This window comes from Nerophis lumbriciformis, linkage group LG07 (genome assembly GCF_033978685.3).
Source record: "Nerophis lumbriciformis linkage group LG07, RoL_Nlum_v2.1, whole genome shotgun sequence".
Lineage (NCBI taxonomy): Eukaryota > Metazoa > Chordata > Actinopteri > Syngnathiformes > Syngnathidae > Nerophis > Nerophis lumbriciformis.
The window spans coordinates 36,513,220-36,531,940 of NC_084554.2; positions in this window are offsets into that span (position 1 = coordinate 36,513,220).

Consider the following 18,721-nt stretch of genomic DNA (forward strand, 5'->3'; position numbering starts at 1 on the left):
TTATTTAACTACCTATGTTTCAAAGAAGATGATGTGCCTTCTTATGTTGCACTTTAACTTGTTTTTTATTAATGGTCATTGATCCAAGTTTATGACCATTAATAAAAAAAAAACAAGTTAAAGTGCAATTATTAATGGTCATTGGTCCAAGTTTAGGGCTTCACGGTGGCAGAGGGGTTAGTGCATCTGCCTCACAATACGAAGGTCCTGAGTAGTCTTGGGTTCAATCCCGGGCTCGGGATCTTTCTGTGTGGAGTTTGCATGTTCTCCCCGTGACTGCGTGGGTTCCCTCCGGGTACTCCGGCTTCCTCCCACCTCCAAAGACATGCACCTGGGGATAAGTTGATTGGCAACACTAAATTGGCCCTAGTGTGTGGATGTGAGTGTGAATGTTGTCTGTCTATCTGTGTTGGCCCTGCGATGAGGTGGCGACTTGTCCAGGGTGTACCCCGCCTTCCGCCCGATTGTAGCTGAGATAGGCTCCAGCGACCCCAAAGGGAATAAGCGGTAGAAAATGGATGGATGGATGGATGGTCCAAGTTTAAAGAAAGGAGGAATGCCTTTTTACGTTGCACTGTTTTTCATTAATTATGTTAAAAGGAAAATAAAAATGCATGTCAAGTTGATCAACAGATTGTATTATTCTCCAGTGCAATAACAGTACTGAAATGAAGGCTAAAAGGGCATTAATGGGAGCTTTAAAAAAAAAGAAGAAAAAAAGAAGTAACTAAATAGTAACTTTTCACAGTAACGCATTATTTTTTGGTGTAAGTAACTGAGTTAGTAACTGAGTTACTTTTGAAATAAAGTAACTAGTAACTGTAACTAGTTACTGGTTTTCAGTAACTAACCCAACACTGGTCATCAGCCTGATTTGTTTAAACTTCCCTAAACTCACACTACACTGTTTTACAGGAACCCATACAACTTGAAGTTCCTGAACTTTTGGTGGAAAAAGGCTTATTGATTAGCATTAGCTCTGATCTCCACGATCCATAGGAGACCTGCTTTGTGCGGTTCTCAGTGGCACTGGGCCTCCCCGTGGAGCCCGCGTAGGTCAGACCAAAGCTCCACTAAAAGGTCGAAGCAATGATGGATATCCATGGCCGGGAAATGTCAGATAACACACGAAGATAGTTTGTTATAGTCTACTTTTACTCAAATGTAAAATGGACCAAAATGTGAAGCGTATGTGGGTGGAACAGAGTGGCGCAGGTGCTGTTGTGGAGGAGCTAACAGGTGATTATGGATACATTGACAACCCCAAAGCCGCCCGGGCCAACACTCGGCCGAGCTTTTGCTTGCAGCATCGATCGCCGCCACCAAGCCTCCTCACACTCATTAGCAGGATTACTCATGGGGCTCCCGCTCCAATTGGCCTGCAGAGTGAGTCGGCACTTTGCTTTTTTTCCAGGCCAAGTAGAGCACACGAGGGCCAGGCGGATTAGTGGAAGCATGGTCGAGCGTGGCCAGGAAAGTCAGTCGAACAGGCTTTTGGCCAACTGCTTGAGTGTTGTGCAAATTTGAGGGTCAAACTGTGGAGTCTTTGCCTGAGGACAAAATATGCAATACCAATAACAACCCAGCACATTCTGCTCCAGATTTATTTTGGCACTTGAAATGTCAACCATTTCCAAATAGCCAGACAAGCAGGTTCCTTCTGTTCAGATGTTGCTGTTAAAATGTAAGTGTAATGCCGTGCTTTTTAGTTATTTTTTGTTAAACCGCCCCCCAGCAAGAAGAAAATAGTTCCCCTGTTTGCTGCGACTATAAACAGTATATGTTGTATGTAAAATTGTTGAGTAAACCTCTGCATAACATTGTATCCTTATTAACATTAAAGAAAAGAAAAAAGAAAGCTTCCACCAAATAACTTTTTTTTTTTTTTTAACATTTACATGATTTTGTAACAGTTCACAAGTTCATTACTTTTATGGACAGAGTTTCTAGGCGCAGTCAGAGCGTTGAGGGGATCTGATTTGGTGGCTACAGGATTAGGTCTCTGCTTTTTGCAGATGATGTGGTCCTAATGCAGTGGTTCTTAACCTTGTTGGAGGTACCGAACCCCACCAGTTTCATATGCCCATTCACCGAACCCTTTAGTGAAAAAAAAAAAAAAAAAAAATTCAAATTCAAGACATTGTTATATGTTTTTGGTAACACTTTAGTATGGGGAACAAAAAGACTTAATTTAGAGTTATTCGGTTAGGGTTAGAGGGTTAGGGTTATAATAAAGCCATGCCGAATAAGGCATTAATAAGTACTTAATAATGACTAGTTAAGAGCCAATATGGTACTAATTTGCATGTTAAAAAGCAACTAATTAATGGTGAATATGTTCCCCATACTAAAGTGTTACCATGTTTTTTTTACTGGTGCATAAAATGAACCGTGCATGAACATCACCTTGTTTAAACAACAAAACCAACACAGTGCATAAACTCACTGTGAGTTGTGTAATTTGTTGTGAGTTACTCACAACAAATTACACACCTGTAAACCAGTCTGACTTCTGCTGTTGCCGTATCCGTAATAACGCAGATAGGGAGAAGTTTGTATTTACACGATGAGTCGGGTGTGTCTTGACCTCCGTCGAACCCCTGAGGCCGACTCACCGAACCCCTAGGGTTCGATCGAACCCAGGTTAAGAACCACTGTCCTAATGGCTTCATCCAGCCAGGATCTTCAGCGCTTACTGGATTGGTTCGCAGCAGAGTGTGAAGCGACAGGGATGAGAATCAGCACCTCCAAGTCTGAGTCCATGGTTTTTGCCCGGAAAAGGGTAGAGTGCCATCTCCAGATTGGGGAAGAAATATTACCCCAAGTGGAGGAGTTCAAGTACCTCTGAGTCTTGTTCACGAGTGAGGGAAGAGTGGATTGTGAGATCGAAAGGCGGATCGGTGCGGCGTCTTCAGTATCCTTTGTGGTAAAGAAGGAATTGAGCCGGAAGGCGAAGTTCTCAATTTACCTGTCGATCTACGTTCATCCTCACCTATGGTCACAAGCTTTGGGTTATGACCGAAAAGACAGGATCACAGGTACAAGCGGCCGAAATGAGTTTCCTCCGTCGGGTGGTGGGACTTTCCCTTAGACATGGGGTGAGAAGCTCTGTCATCCGGGAAGAGTTCAAAGTATCGAGAGGAGAGGAGCCAGATGAGGTGGTTCGGCCATTTGGTCAGGGTGCCACTCGGACGCCTCCCTGGGGAGGTGTTTAGGGCACGTCCGACCGGTAGGAGGCCACTTGGACTACACAGGACACGTTGGGAAGACTACGTCTCCCGGCTGGCCTGGGAACGCCTCGGGCTCCATCGGGAAGAGCTGGACAAAGTGGCTTAGGCTGCTGCCCCTGCGACCTGACCCGAAAGCAGAAGAAAATGGATGGATGGATGGAGATTTAGTTGACGATAAGGTTTTTAATACTATCTTTATATAGTGAAAATGCATGATAATCACGCATTATAGGTGTGTCACGCAAATAAATACAAATATCGACCGTAACGATACCAAGTTTAAAATCAGTATATGGATGATACTATGGTGGTTCGATCAATAATTTTTAGTATCCTAAAAATATTATGTGATTTTTTATATTGTTTACAAACTCAAGAAGTAAGTCCTTGGACACGGATGGTCTTTAATGGCAAAACCAAAGCATTTAAATCCACTGTAGGAAATAATTTAAATATTTAGTTGGTATTTTTTTATTGCCATTAAATTCTCTTAAACACATGAAGTATCAGCAGTGGTATGTCCCTGTAACTACTTGGTATTGAATCGATACTCAAATTTGTAGTATTTCCCAAAACATGTTAAATATCCAGAATACGTGCTTATTACATGTAAATAGAACCATGTTACAACAGAAAGTAGCTAGCTATTAACATTAAATTAACAAGTACAAATAATAATATTTTTGAGAACATAATACAATGGGAATGAGTCACAGCACATGTCAGCAGCCAAATTAAGAACCTTTGTTAACAGTACTGAAATAATTCTCATCATCATACCAAATAATATAACGCGATATATACATCGTTATTGCAAGACGCTGCAATATATATCGCAGTAAAGATTTGAGGCCAGACCGCCCATCCCTAGTCTGTGGTTCGTAAATTGAAAAGTTTGTACAATAAAGGTTTGATAGATCAAGGTTCCACTGAATTACTTAGGAAAACTGCAGAGTTACAGCTTCATACAAAAAAGTAGGCTTCTCTCCACATCTTAAAATAAAGCTCTGCCAATTATGTCAATCAGCTATGGACGTGGGTGGGAGCTGTAAATTTGATCATTTTGTTTTTCTTCAGAAAATAACCGAGCATGATGTTGTTAAAATGTGAGTATAATGTTAGCGTAGATGACATAGCTGCTTGCGTTTCTATTATTAATGCATAATGGCATTTATTATGTTGAACAAGTACAGAGTTACAGTTTGTCTGTAAAAAGTAGATGCAGTACGTAATTGTGCTCACACAGCTCAATAGCATAAAAGCTACAGACACACTAAACCAAGTGGGGCTTATTAAAAAGCACTAAATTCCAGTATCAAGGTTAGATTTCACTTCCAGTTCACCATTGTGACTCATTTGCCATTATTAAAAAAATATTTAATATTGTACCTGTTAACGACACAACTGCTGAAGAAGACTGGAAAAAAAAGCAGTTCAAAATGAGTTTTTCGGTGCTGCTATTTCAGTCATATGCATTCATTGCAAGCACTACGACGGCAAACCTTGTTAGGTTGTCGAATTGATGCCGCTTGTAGTCGACACACTTGAGGGAAATGTTGATAGGAACGCATCTCCGGTGCGAGCGTGTGATCATAAAGTGTCGCAAACGCAACGTTCACGATACACGTTAAAAAGTACTTTCCTTTTGATTCCCGGAGATGCAACGTGCTTCTTTAGAAATCTCTCCCGCTGCCTTCCTTCTCAGCAACTGTCTGACATTTCCACGCTGCACTTTGTATTTTTTCACAGACTACCTTTGACTTTCACAAACACTTTCCTGAGAGCACCTGCATGGTCTGACACGAAGAAGAAGGCGGCCTCCAAAAATAGTCTTGATTATATTTGTAGCCTGTGCTCAAAGATGCTTATTCTCTCCCCTTCATGGTTCCCCAGCTTCACTATAGCATGAAATAAGTTGTGGTCTTACCCACCTTATTTTAACTTACATTACCTTATCCAGTACTACCTCCGAGTGCATGAGTATCAAAATGTCAAACTTGCAGCATACTTGCCAACCCTCCCGGATTTTCCGGGAGACTCCCGAAATTCAGCGCCTCTCCCGAAAACCTCCCGGGACAAATTTTCTCCCGAAAATCTCCCGAAATTCAGGCGGAGCTGGAGGTCACAAACCCCTCCAGCTCCATGCGGACCTGAGTGACGTGTCGACGGCCTGTTTTCACGTCCGCTTTCCCACAATATAAACAGCGTGCCTGCCCAATCACATTATAACTGTAGAATGATCGAGGGCGAGTTCTTGGTTTCTTATGTGGGTTTATTGTTAGGCAGTTTCATTAACGTCCTCCCAGCGCGGCAACAACACACAACAGCAGCAGTCACGTTTTCGTCTACCGTAAAGCAGTTCGTCTGCCATAAACAGCAATGTTGTGACACTCTTAAACAGGACAATACTGCCATCTACTGTACATGCATATGTGACAACAACATCTATCTATGGCTTTTAGAGAGTGCAGTGCACAACTGCGTACACAACAAGGAGACTAAGCAGAATGCTTAGAGAGGGTGTTCAGCATGGTTAGAAAAATAGTGATAGAGAATAGAATAAGGATCGACAATTCAACCCTTAACTCAACAATGAGTAGATGAGTGTTATGTGTGTGCATATGTGTAAATAAATGAACACTGAAATTCAAGTATTTCTCTTATTATATATATATATATATATATATATATATATATATATATATATATATATATATATATATATATATATATATAGCTAGAATTCACTGAAAGTCAAGTATTTCTTATATATACTTGGTGAATTCTAGCTGTAAATATATTCCTCCCCTCTTAAACACGCCCCCAACCACGCCCCCACCCCAACTACGACCCCCACCCCGACCACGCCCCGCCCCCCCCGCCTCCCGAAATCGGAGGTCTCAAGGTTGGCAAGTATGAACTTGCATCATATTGGGAAAGATGAAGGCTTTGCCTCACACCTTTTCTTACTGTAATTGATCTTTTTTTGGGTACAACGTGAGTGAGCTTGGTGTTCATTACCTCTGCCAGTTGGTTTGTTAGTTACTTAGTAAAATAACTTAAAAAGCATTAATCAGATTTTCATGAAAACTTTAGGAAATGTCCAAAATAGGATCATTTGGTTGCACGATATATACGATAGATGATACAAATCAGGGGTGTCCAAACTTTTTCCACTGAGGGCTACACACTGAAAAATCAAAGCATGCAGAGGACCATTTTGATATTTTTTCATTTTTCAAAATTCAATATTCAGATGTTTTTGTAACCTTCACTGCTCCTGTCAAGTTTGGTCTTGGGGACCCAGAAGGGTCTCAGTCCAATAAATAATTTTTTTTAAAAAGTCATATTATTAAAACATTTTTAGTCAACGCTTAAATCTGTAAATCAACTGATTTTCTATCGATCGATATAAAGTGGCCCAAATCAGATTTTTTTTTTTTAGATCAGATTTTTTCCAGCAAAATGTGATTTTTATCAGACTCCAGTGTAAACGTGCACATAGGTCCCAATGTGGCTTCGACGTCACTTGCATGCGCACTTCGATAAACTTAAATAAAAGGAAGTTGACCGTGAGGAAGTCGCGACTACAAAAATTCAAATAAAAGTCACAACACCTTAAAAATGAGTGGGTTTTTTATGTGAAAGAAAGTGAAAGTATTATAATGTATGAATGGATGTACAAAGTGTAATATAGACACGAACATCAGCATGGCTCTACGGTAGCTTTGTTTTTCAACTCACATGTAAGCATCAATTCCGGTCTTTTAACAATCGAAATCAAAATATATATTCATAAGTTACATACAGCCTATTGTTGGCGCACTATTGACAAATGATGCACTGAAAATTTGGTCGTCTTAAATAAAAAATAAAAACGGATTTAGTGACGAAGTATCCATTTCCACTGGCGACTGCCCAAAGCTGACGAAAAAATCCCATTCAAGTCGCATTGCGTTAAGACTGCAGTCACATTTGAAAAGATCAGATTCCATTCGGATTCAGGACTACCTCCTGATGTGGCCTGAATCTTATGCCATAAGATCAGATTTGAAGCACTTTGGAGCGTTTAGACTGGCAAAAAAAAAAAGATCTGTGTCTCAGATAGGGATTGTGAACAATAGGCAACATTCCAAAAAAAAGTGCAGTTCCCCTTTAAGGAAATGTCCAAATTGAGATAGGGAACAAGTCATTACATTTTGAGGTTGATCTGGAAATTTTTTACTACGTATACCGTAATTTTTGGACTATAAGTCGCAGTTTTGTTCATAGTTTGGCCGGGGGTGCGACCTATACTCAGGAGACACTTATGTGTGAAATTATTAACACATTACCGTAAAATATCAAATAATATTATTTAGCTCATTCACGTAAGAGACTAGACGTATAAGATTTCATGGGATTTAGCGATTAGGAGTGACAGATTGTTTGGTAAACGTATAGCATGTTCTATATGTTATAGTTATTTGAATGACTCTTACCATAATATGTTACGTTAACATACCAGGCACGTTCCCAGTTGGTTATTTATGCCTCATATAACGTACACTTATTCAGCCTGTTGTTCACTATTCTTTATTTATTTTAAATTGCCTTTCAAATGTCTATTCTTGGTGTTGGGTTTTATCAAATACATTTCCCCAAAAAATGCGACTTATACTCCAGTGCGACTTATATATGTTTTTTTCCTTCTTTATTATGCATTTTCGCCGGTGCGACTTATACTCCGGAGCGACTTATACTCCGAAAAATACGGTACATTAGGAGTTTCAATATCTGTTTGTAGGCTAGCGGGCCCTGCCCCCACTCTCACAAATACAAATAGTCTTCACTCTATTTATTTCATTCTGCTAGAGATAACTCAAAAAGTTATGGGCACATTTTGGTGAAACTTAAAAAAATGTCCAAACGGTATAAGGAATGAATGACTACATTTTAAAGTTAAAGTACCACTGATAGTCACCACTGAAATTACCCTCTGCATTTGACCCATCCCCTTGTTCCACCCACTTGGAGGTGAGGGGAGCAGTGAGCAGCAGCTCTGGCCGCGCTCGGGGATCATTTTGGTGATTTAACCCCCAATTCCAACCATTGATGCTGAGTGCCAAGCGGGGGACAATGGGTCCCATTTTTATAGTCTTTGGTATGACCTACCGATCTCAGGGCGAACGCTCTAACCACAAGGCCACTGAGCAGGTGATCCGGATCATCATCTGGATCAATGCTTTTTTTTATTATTGAGATAAAGGGCCTGGTGGAGGTCTGAGTTCTCAGAGAGTGCTTTCTAGTTTACGTAGAAGTTCCAAAATACACACAAATTTGACATCGCCATCGTAGGAACGGAACTTAGATTGAGGATTTTCCGGACAATTGTTTGCACAGATCTTGCATACTCCTAAACTACAACAGACAGAACCCAACACAGCCATGGTTCTATGTTAAGAACGACAAATCAAATCAAATCAAATCAACTTTATTTATAAAGCACATTTAAAATTTACCACAGGGGTAGCCAAAGTGCTGTACAATGGACAGGTTAAAAGATAAAACGAGTACCGAGCAAACACAACACAACACAAACAGAACACGATAAAAAATAAATAAATAAAATAGAATAAATAAAAACATAAAAAACATAAAAACAGGTTCAGAGCAGGTGTATTATGGGGCGCCATTGCAGGATGGATATCACTCAGTGTTAAAAGCCATGGAATAAAAGTATGTTTTTAAGAGAGATTTAAAAACAGGAAGAGAGGAGGCTTGTCTAACACTCAGAGGTAGGTCATTCCAGAGCTTGGGAGCAGCAACGGCGAAAGCTCTGTCACCTCTAAGCTTCAGCCTTGTGTCAGGGACTGTCAGTAGCAGCTGATCGGCTGATCTTAGGGATCGGGTGGGGCAGTCAGGCTAAAGGAGGTCGGAGAGATAGGTTGGCGCGAGGTTGTTTGGACATTTAAAAACAAATACAAGTTTATGTTAAAGCAAAATGTTGAATGCGTGTTGAAAAACTTTGCATACAAGATGTACCAGGTAGTTCCTTTTCACTCATTTCAAATTTTCCTCAATCCAAAAAAATGTGACTCAGAACATTTTCTGAGGTTTCTGAATTTCAGGTTCATATCTATGTTTTTTACTCTGAGTTCCGTCGGTTGCAACTTTTAATTGATTCAAGCTCGCTGCTAAACAATCATGGCTTCTTTTGCTTCTGTCAATGAAGAATTTTAAGGTCATCTTCAGTTTAGGTTCAAGTGGTGGTTAAGTTTACAGAAGCATTAGAGTTTATTGCCTCCCTGCAGTCATGGACGTCTTCCTGCTTGCTGTTGATCTTTCCAACCTTCTCTGCGCTCAGCTTTCACTTTTTTTTTTCTTTTTCTTTTTACTGCTCTCACTGCAAACCTGATTATAAAAAGGCGGGCCCATGGTTGCAAGCTGATCCCAGGCCAAAAGCTCATGCATGATAATGGCGAAAATGGAATCCCTCCGCAGGGCACGACACTAAGAATAGACGTATTTCAACTTGTGAAATGTGTACTCTGGGATTTTAAATGAGGGGGGGAGGAGTAGGTGGTGTTTTTGGGATTCCGATGTGGTAGTTAATTTTTTCTTTTCTTTATGTAAGACACATATTTCTGATGTGTGTGTGTGTGTGTATAGGAAGTTTTCTTAAGCTGGTTGTCGTAATAAGCAGGCTGTTAAAGGTTATGGGTGAAATAAAACATACATCTCTTGGAAATGAAAGGCAAATTTCTTGAGACAGAATGTTTTTTTTTTAATGCAGCCATCGCCACCGACCTCCTTCCCACCGGATATCATCTGATTTGCGCTGCTGGTAATTACTACTCACGCCCGAGCGCGTCTTCAGCGTAAATATAGGTTGTCTTACATTTACGACCTATCTTTCTTTGACTTGAGACTTATGCGATTGAATCTTTCTTTTTTTGCGAGCAATAGCCTCCAGAGAACCAGCTTCCTCTGAATAGTTTTTTGGTCGATTTCTTATGACGGGTACTAGGGATGAACGTTATCTTCTTTACTCAAGCCGATTCCAATAACGTTCTGGTTTTTAAAACCGACACGATAACTTAATTGTATGTATTATTTTTTGATGGCGATTTGACTATAGTATTAACAAACTTAGTCCTAAACAAATATATGACTATAGAGCTAACATCACATCCATGATTTCCATTTATCTGCAGTAACAAGGCCACCAGCCCTTTATTTACCTGCTTAGTGGCCTTGTGGTTAGAGTGTCCGCCCTGAGATTGGTAGGTCGTGAGTTCAAACCCTGGCCGAGTCATACCAAAGACTATAAAAATGGGACCCATTACCTCCCTGTTTGGCACTCTGCATCAAGGGTTGGAATTGGGGGGTTAAATCACCAAAATGATTCCCGAGCGTGGCCACCAGTGCTGCTCACTGCTGCTCTCACCTCCCAGGGGTTGGAACAAGGGGATGGGTCAAATGCAGAGGGTAATTTTACCACACCTAGTGTGTGTGTGACTATCAGTGGTACTTTAAAGGGGAACATTATCACAATTTCAGAAGGGTTAAAACCATTAAAAATCAGTTCCCAGTGGCTTATTTTATTTTTTGAAGTTCTTTTCAAAATTTTACCCATCACGCAATATCCCTAAAAAAAGCTTCAAAGTGCCTGATTTTAACCATCGTTATATACACCCGTCCATTTTCCTGTGACATCACACAGTGATGCCAATACAAACAAACATGGCGGATAGAACAGCAAGGTATAGTGACATTAGCTCGGATTCAGACTCGGATTTCAGCGGCTTAAGCGATTCAACAGATTACGCATGTATTGAAACGGATGGTTGTAGTGTGGAGGCAGGTAGCGAAAACGAAACTGAAGCTATTGAGCCATATCTGTTTGAACCGTACGCAAGCGAAAACGACACGACAGCCAGCCACACGGGAGAAAGCGAGGACGAATTCGGCAATCGCCTTCTAACCAACGATTGGTTTGTGTTTGTTTGGCATTAAAGGAAACTAACAACTATGAACTAGGTTTACAGCATATGAAATACATTTGGCAACAACATGCACTTTGAGAGTGCAGACAGCCCATTTCAGGCGCGCTAAGAACATATATTTTTCCACGATTTCAGCACTCAGGTTAACCATACCTAAATAGACACAAAATACTGCATTACACAAGACTACCCGAATGTACTCGAATGATTGAAAAAAATAAATGTTTTTAAGCTAAATTATTGGTAAACACAGTTTATGTATAATAATTTACGTAAAACTGCGAGTAATGAATAAAGTTTTCATCAGTTAATATATTCTGTAGACATACCCTCATCCGCTCTCTTTTCCTGAAAGCTGATCTGTCCAGTTTTGGAGTTGATGTCAGCAGGCCAGGGAAGCTAGGGTCGATATTCTTCTCTTGATCATCTTCGGTGGCATACAGGACGGTAGAAGTGGTGTGAGCCAAGACATCCAGGGGGTTTAGCTCGCTCGTCTGCGGGAACAAACTGCTGCCATTGCTTGCCGTGCTACTGAGGTAATTTGTCCCTGAATAGTCACACACTCTGGTAGATTCAATGGGGGTCTGACGGCAGATTTCTTTGACTTTATCGTTGGAAATGCATCTGCTTTGAGTGTCGCAGGATATCCACACATTCTTGCCATCTCTGTCGTAGCATAGCTTTCGTCGGTAAAGTGTGCGGAACAAACGACTGACCATTTCGTCGGCTTTCCCCACAGCCTCGTATTTTGAACAAATTTCGTCCAATTTCTTGTCACTTTTGCATCTTTGGGCCACTGGTGCAACTTGAATCCGTCCCTGTTCGTGGTGTTACACCCTCCGACAACACACCGACGAAAGTGAGAAAATGGCGGATTGCTTCCCGATGTGACGTCACATTGTGACGTCATCGCTCCGAGAGCGAATAATAGAAAGGCGTTTAATTCGCCAAAATTCACCCATTTAGAGTTCGGAAATCGGTTAAAAAAATATATGGTCTTTTTTCTGCAACATCAAGGTATATATTGACGCTTACATAGGTCTGGTGATAATGTTCCCCTTTAACTTTAACTTAATCAAGCTATGCAGGAGAGTGGCTATTACATCGTATTCCGCTAGCAAACAGCTCGGATGCATACTCCAAAGTACAAATTGGCTCTGGGTGGTCTACAGGCCGACAGAGTATCTACAGTGATGATGGGAGGCTGGGTCTTCTGAGATGATATCACTGCTGTCAAGTGTATCAATGATTCTCAGTTTGCTGAGAGCCATCATTTTGTTTCACTGAGGGAATTGCAGATCTCTTTGGCCTTAGGGTCGTGCCTGGCAGGCTTTTTGCACGTCGGATGCAGCGGCGGTGAGAACGGCCCACGACTTTTTTTTTGCGGCTGGCTTTTTTTGCTGGCATTCGTGGCATGGAGGCTAATATCAAAATCTCACAGTATGATATTTTCACAATATTAAAGCCATGGTGCGATATTATTGTGGTATAAAAAAAAATACTTAAATTCCCATTGTATGTAAAATGAAGTGGCAGGAATGTTTAGGATAAATACACTCCCTGTAATTGACGTTCTAATCATATTTATTACTACAAAATAGTATTTTAAAGTACAAAGAACTGTGCGGGAACATCCACTGTGTTTCTCAACTTTTACTTTCTTAGAAGCACTGTCCTCTACAGTGGGCCTTTTTTCTATTAGATAGAACAATTCAGTTTCTCAGAAAAGTTAACTCCCGTTTTAATCATTAATAATGTTAGTACCCAACAAATTGACGTTTAGCTTCGCTAGGTTAATTTTTTCCGGGTGATGGTAGTTTACTAAGTAGTTAATTTTTTCCTCAGCACGGCGCGCCTTAACCGAGTCTGTTTTGGCTTGGAACACTCGAGACAAATGTGGCGCGCTTTATTACCTCCGTTTGCCAGTGTTTGTTTGGTTGTCTGTCTGTTAGAAACATAACTTAAAAAATTATAAACAGATTTGAAAAAAACCCAAAACACTTTCCCTATCTACTACGAAATGGAACACACTTCACTTCCTGATTTTGCTTTCGCTTCACACCCCTACATCGCGGGCCCACGCTTCGGAGAGGATTCTGGGAGAAGATTTTTATTTTCAGACCCGCCAAAGTAAAAGAGACTGAAAAAAACAAGTTTTTGTTGATACCTTCACGCGTCACAGCATTATTGAGACGATTTTGAAACCGTAATACCGCAGTATCTACAAAACCGTTAAATCCCTACTAGCAAGGTATAATGTGCTAAAGCCAAGTAGTTGTTTCCCTTCCTTGCAGAGTGTTTGTAGGGCATTTAGTGCGGGCGGTACGCGGGATGTCTTCCTTTAAAGAGGAACATTATCACCAGACCTATGTAAGCGCCTATATATACCTTGATGTTGCAGAAAAAAGACCATATATTTTTTTAACCGATTTCCGAACTCTAAATGGGTGAATTTTGGCGAATTAAATGCCTTTCTATTATTCGCTCTCGGAAGCAATCCGCCATTTTCTCACTTTCGTCGGTGTGTTGTCGGAGGGTGTAACACCACGAACAGGGACGGATTCAAGTTGCACCAGTGGCCCAAAGATGCGAAAGTGGCAAGAAATTGGACGAATGTTGTTCAAAATACGAGGGTGTGGGGAAAGCCGACGAAATGGTCAGTCGTTTGTTCCGCACACTTTACCGACGAAAGCTATGCTACGACAGAGATGGCAAGAATGTGTGGATATCCTGCGACACTCAAAGCAGATGCTGACATCAACTCCAAAACTGGACAGATCAGCTTTCAGGAAAAGAGAGCGGATGAGGGTATGTCTACATACTTTATTCATTACTCGCGGTTTTACGTAAATTATTATACATAAACTGTGTTTACCAATAATTTAGCTTAAAAACATTAATTTTTTTCAATCATTTGAGTACATTCGGGTAGTCTTGTGTAATGCAGTATTTTGTGTCTATTTAGGTATGGTTAACCTGAGTGCTGAAATTGTGGAAAAATATATGTTCTTATCGCGCCTGAAATGGGCTGTCTGCACTCTCAAAGTGCATGTTGTTGCCAAATGTATTTCATATGCTGTAAACCTAGTTCATAGTTGTTAGTAATTATTTTATCAGACAGTGTTAAGCCGCTGAAATCCGAGTCTGAATCCGAGCTAATGTCGCTATACCTTGCTGTTTGTTTGTATTGGCATCACTGTGTGACGTCACAGGAAAATGGGCGGGTGTATATAACGATGGTTATAATCAGGCACTTTGAAGCTTTTTTTAGGGATATTGCGTGATGGGTAAAATTTTGAAAAAAACTTCGAAAAATAAAATAAGCCACTGGGAACTGATTTTTAATGGTTTTAACCCTTCTGAAATTGTGATAATGTTCCCCTTTAAAGGAGTAAAGATCTCCCTGATCAATAACTCCCTTATTGCTCTGGGTGCTGTTAAAAGCAGCCTCAGAAACCTTGGGGTTGTGTTTGATCAGTCAATGTCTTTGGAGGGTCACTGCCTTCAACGGACCAAAAACTGTTTTTATCATCTCAGAAATATTTCTAAAGTGAGAAATTTGCTGTCAAAATTGGATCTCGAAATGATCATTCACGCGTTCATTTCATCTTGTATTGACTATTGCAATTCTCTCTTCACTCTTTTCAACAAGTCAACACTAAAGAGACTTCAGACTGTACAAAATGCGGCTGCCAGACTTTTGACCGGTGCACCCAGAACAGCCCATATCACCCCCGTTTTATCCAGTCTTTATTGGCTTCAAGTCAAATTCCGCATTGAGTTTAAGATTTTATTCCTGACTTTCCGTGCATTGCATGGTGAAGCCCCTCAGTACATCACTGACTTGCTATGCCCCTACTCTTCAGGGCGCAGCCTCCAGTCTTCAGACCAGGATCATCTAAAGATCCCAATAACTCATTTTAAAACCCGTGGAGACCTGGCATTCCAGGCTATAGCTCCCAGACTCTGGAACAACTTGCACCAGTCCCTCTGTGATCTTGACTGTGTTGACATTTTTAAGAAACATTTGAAAACTTCTCTTTAAAAGGTGCTTTTAGTTAATGCACCTTTTAACTATAATTTTTAATCCACTTTGTATCCTTTCTATGATGTTGCCCCTGTTTTAATTGAATTGTTGTTTTACTTCACCTATGTTTTGTACAGCGCTTTGTGATTTTATCTGTGAAAAGCGCTTCATAAATAAAATGTACGTACTTACTTGGACTTAGGACATTTTGTTGCATTAGTTAAAGTTAAAGTTAAAGTACCAATGATTGTCACACACACACTAGGTGTGGCGAGATTATTCTCTGCATTTGACCCATCACCCTTGATCACCCCCTGGGAGGTGAGGGGAGCAGTGGGCAGCAGCGGTGGCCACGCCCGGGAATCATTTTGGTGATTTAACCCCCAATTCCAACCCTTGATGCTGAGTGCCAAGCAGGGAGGTAATGGGTCCCATTTTTATAGTCTTTGGTATGACTCGGCCGGTGTTTGAACTCACAACCTACCGATCTCAGGGCGGACACTCTAACCACTAGGCCACTGAGTAGGTGGTGCTGGTAGCTCGTTGTAGTGCAGGATAAAAGAGCAATAATGTGCAGATATAAATAAATAGATTACTGTACAGATAAATATATTGCACTATTGCATATGCATCCACGTTTATGGATGTATGTTATATTGTCCTTATAGTCCAGCGAGTTAATCTGTTTTTCGGGGGGAATTGAGGGGATTATTATGATGCGTTCAAGAGTCTTAAGGCCTGAGGGAAGAAGTTGTTACAGAACCTGGAGGTTCTGCTACGGAGGCCGCGAAACCTCTTTCTAGAGCCCAGCAGTAAAAACAGTCCTTGGTGGGGGTGGGAGGAGTCTCTGCAGATTTTCTGAGCCCTGGTCAGGCAGCGGCTTTTTGCGATTTCCTGGATAGGAGGAAGAGGAGTCCTGATGATCTTTTCCGCCGTCCTCACCATTCTCTGCAGAGACTTCCAGTCTGAGGCACAGCAGGCTCCAGTCCAGACTCACTTACTAAAACAGTTCCGTCATGTTTCGTTACACTGTGAGGTTCGTTGAACTTCTATGTGGTAGTAGTGCTTGATTTCTTCACCCTACCCTCATCTGAGCTTTTTTAAACGTGTTTTACCGGTTATAGGATATTTAAAAAAAAATAAAAAAAATCTCATTATCATTGTGTTGTCATAATTCCTAAAATTAGCCCGGTATATATAGTGCAGCCCTATTTTTTTTTAAAGAAAATAGCCCTGTTATGCAAAACAAAAGCGGTTGGTGCTTCAAAGTTCACATGGGGCTTATCTGTATTGTGAATAAATAAAAACACCGTCTAGAAGTGTTTAAAGTACCAAATTGGTGATCTTTCGCACTTTGATGGGAGAAAACTGTCTCCACGGGTTCTTCTTATATTAGAGTGCTGGAAATAGCATCCAACAGTGTGCATGGTTCAGTCGGACAGATTTAGACATCAGACATGGCGACAACATGGGAAGCAATGCAGGATGTGCCACGCTCCTGACAAAATTGAATGAATAAAGCATCAGGAAGCCCACCTTTCATACGTCTGAAAGCATCCCTGCATGGCGTGTTGTCACTCGGGCGTCTTACACGCCGGTCAAATTAGCAGCTCTACACCGCAAGTTCCATTCCACGCTGCCTGTTTATTATGCACAGCACACAGGCCCGGTTGTAAAAGGGAATCTTGTCACAAAGAAGACAGATGCTCTCCCTCCAGCCGCCCTTTCTTACTCTGTGTGCCGCCAGGATGGTAGCAATTTGTTGGATATGTGATGGTCGTGATGAAGCTACTATACTCCCGCCCCGCTTTTATCACTCCCCCCGTACCTCCCTCCCTCCTTCCTATTGTGCGCTTTCACAGGACCATGGCAGGTAGCGGGTGTCTCGCATGATTAAGGCAGGACCGCAGCTTTTGTGTCTACATGTCTCACATTTTATATCTACAACGCCAGCCTTGTCATGCTGATAGCGTCCCTTAGGTTCAGGCCAGCAAGGAAATACCCACTTCAAGAGTTTTCATTAAAACAACACGTTGACGTTGGCAGCTACATATGGGAATTGTAATTGTTTTTTTGATTTCATTTAAATTCATGCCCTTTGTCACCGATTCTGTTCATAACTTTTATGGACAGAATTTCTAGGCGCAGTCAAGGCGTTGAGGGCATCCAGTTTGGTGGCTGCAGGATTAGGTCTCTGCTTTTTGCAGATGATGTGGTCCTGATGGCTTCATCTGGCCAGGATCTTCAGCTCTCACTGGATCGGTTCGCAGCCGAGTGTGAAGCGACTGGGATGAGAATCAGCACCTCCAAGTCCGAGTCCATGGTTCTCGCCCGGAAAAGGGTGGAGTGCCATCTCCGGGTTGGGGAGGAGACCCTGCCCCAAGTGGAGGAGTTCAAGTACCTAGGAGTCTTGTTCACGAGTGAGGGAAAAGTGGATCGTGAGATCGACAGGCGGATCGGTGCGGCATCTTCAGTAATGCGGACGCTGTATCAATCCGTTGTGGTGAAGAAGGAGCTGAGCCGGAAGGCAAAGCTCTCAATTTACCAGTCGATCTACGTTCCCATCCTTACCTATGGTCATGAGCTTTGGGTTATGACCAAAAGGACAAGATCACGGGTACTAGCGGCCGAAATGAGTTTCCTCCGCCGGGTGGCGGGGCTCTCCCTTAGAGATAGGGTGAGAAGCTCTGCCATCCGGGGGGAGCTCAAAGTAAAGCCACTGCTCCTCCACATCGAGAGGAGCCAGATGAGGTGGTTCGGGCATCTGGTCAGGATGCCACCTGAACGCCTCCCTCGGGAGGTGTTTAGGGTACGTCCAACCGGTAGGAGGCCACGGGGAAGACCCAGGACACGTTGGGAAGACTATGTCTCCCGGCTGGCCTGGGAACGCCTCGGGATCCCCCGGGAGGAGCTGGACGAAGTGGCTGGGGAGAGGAAAGTCTGGGCTTCCCTGCTTAGGCTGCTGCCCCCGTGACCCGACCTCGGATAAGCGTAAGAAGATGGATGGATGGATGGATTTCATTTAAATATGTATGAAACTCATTTTCCCGCAGATTAACATCTGTCACCTGTGGGTACTTTAAATTGCTATCACGGTTTACTGTAAACAATATTAAAAGTACCGTATTTTCTGGACCATACGGCGCACCGGATAATTAGGCGCACTGGCGATGAGCGGGTCTATTCAGGTATTTTTTCGTACAAAAGGCACACCGGATTATAAGGCGCATTAAAGAGGTCATATTATGATTTTTTTCCTAAATTTAAAACAGTTCCTTGTGGTCTATATAATATGTAATTGTGGTTCCTTGCTCAAAATGTTGCATAGATGATGTTTTACAGATCATCTTCAAGTCGCTTTCTGACAGTCGCTTCCGGATGCGCCGTTTTTTGGGCGGTCTTATTTACGTGGCTCACCTTCGGCAGCGCCTTCTCCCCGTCATCTTTGTTGTAGCGGTGTAGCGTGCAAGGACGGG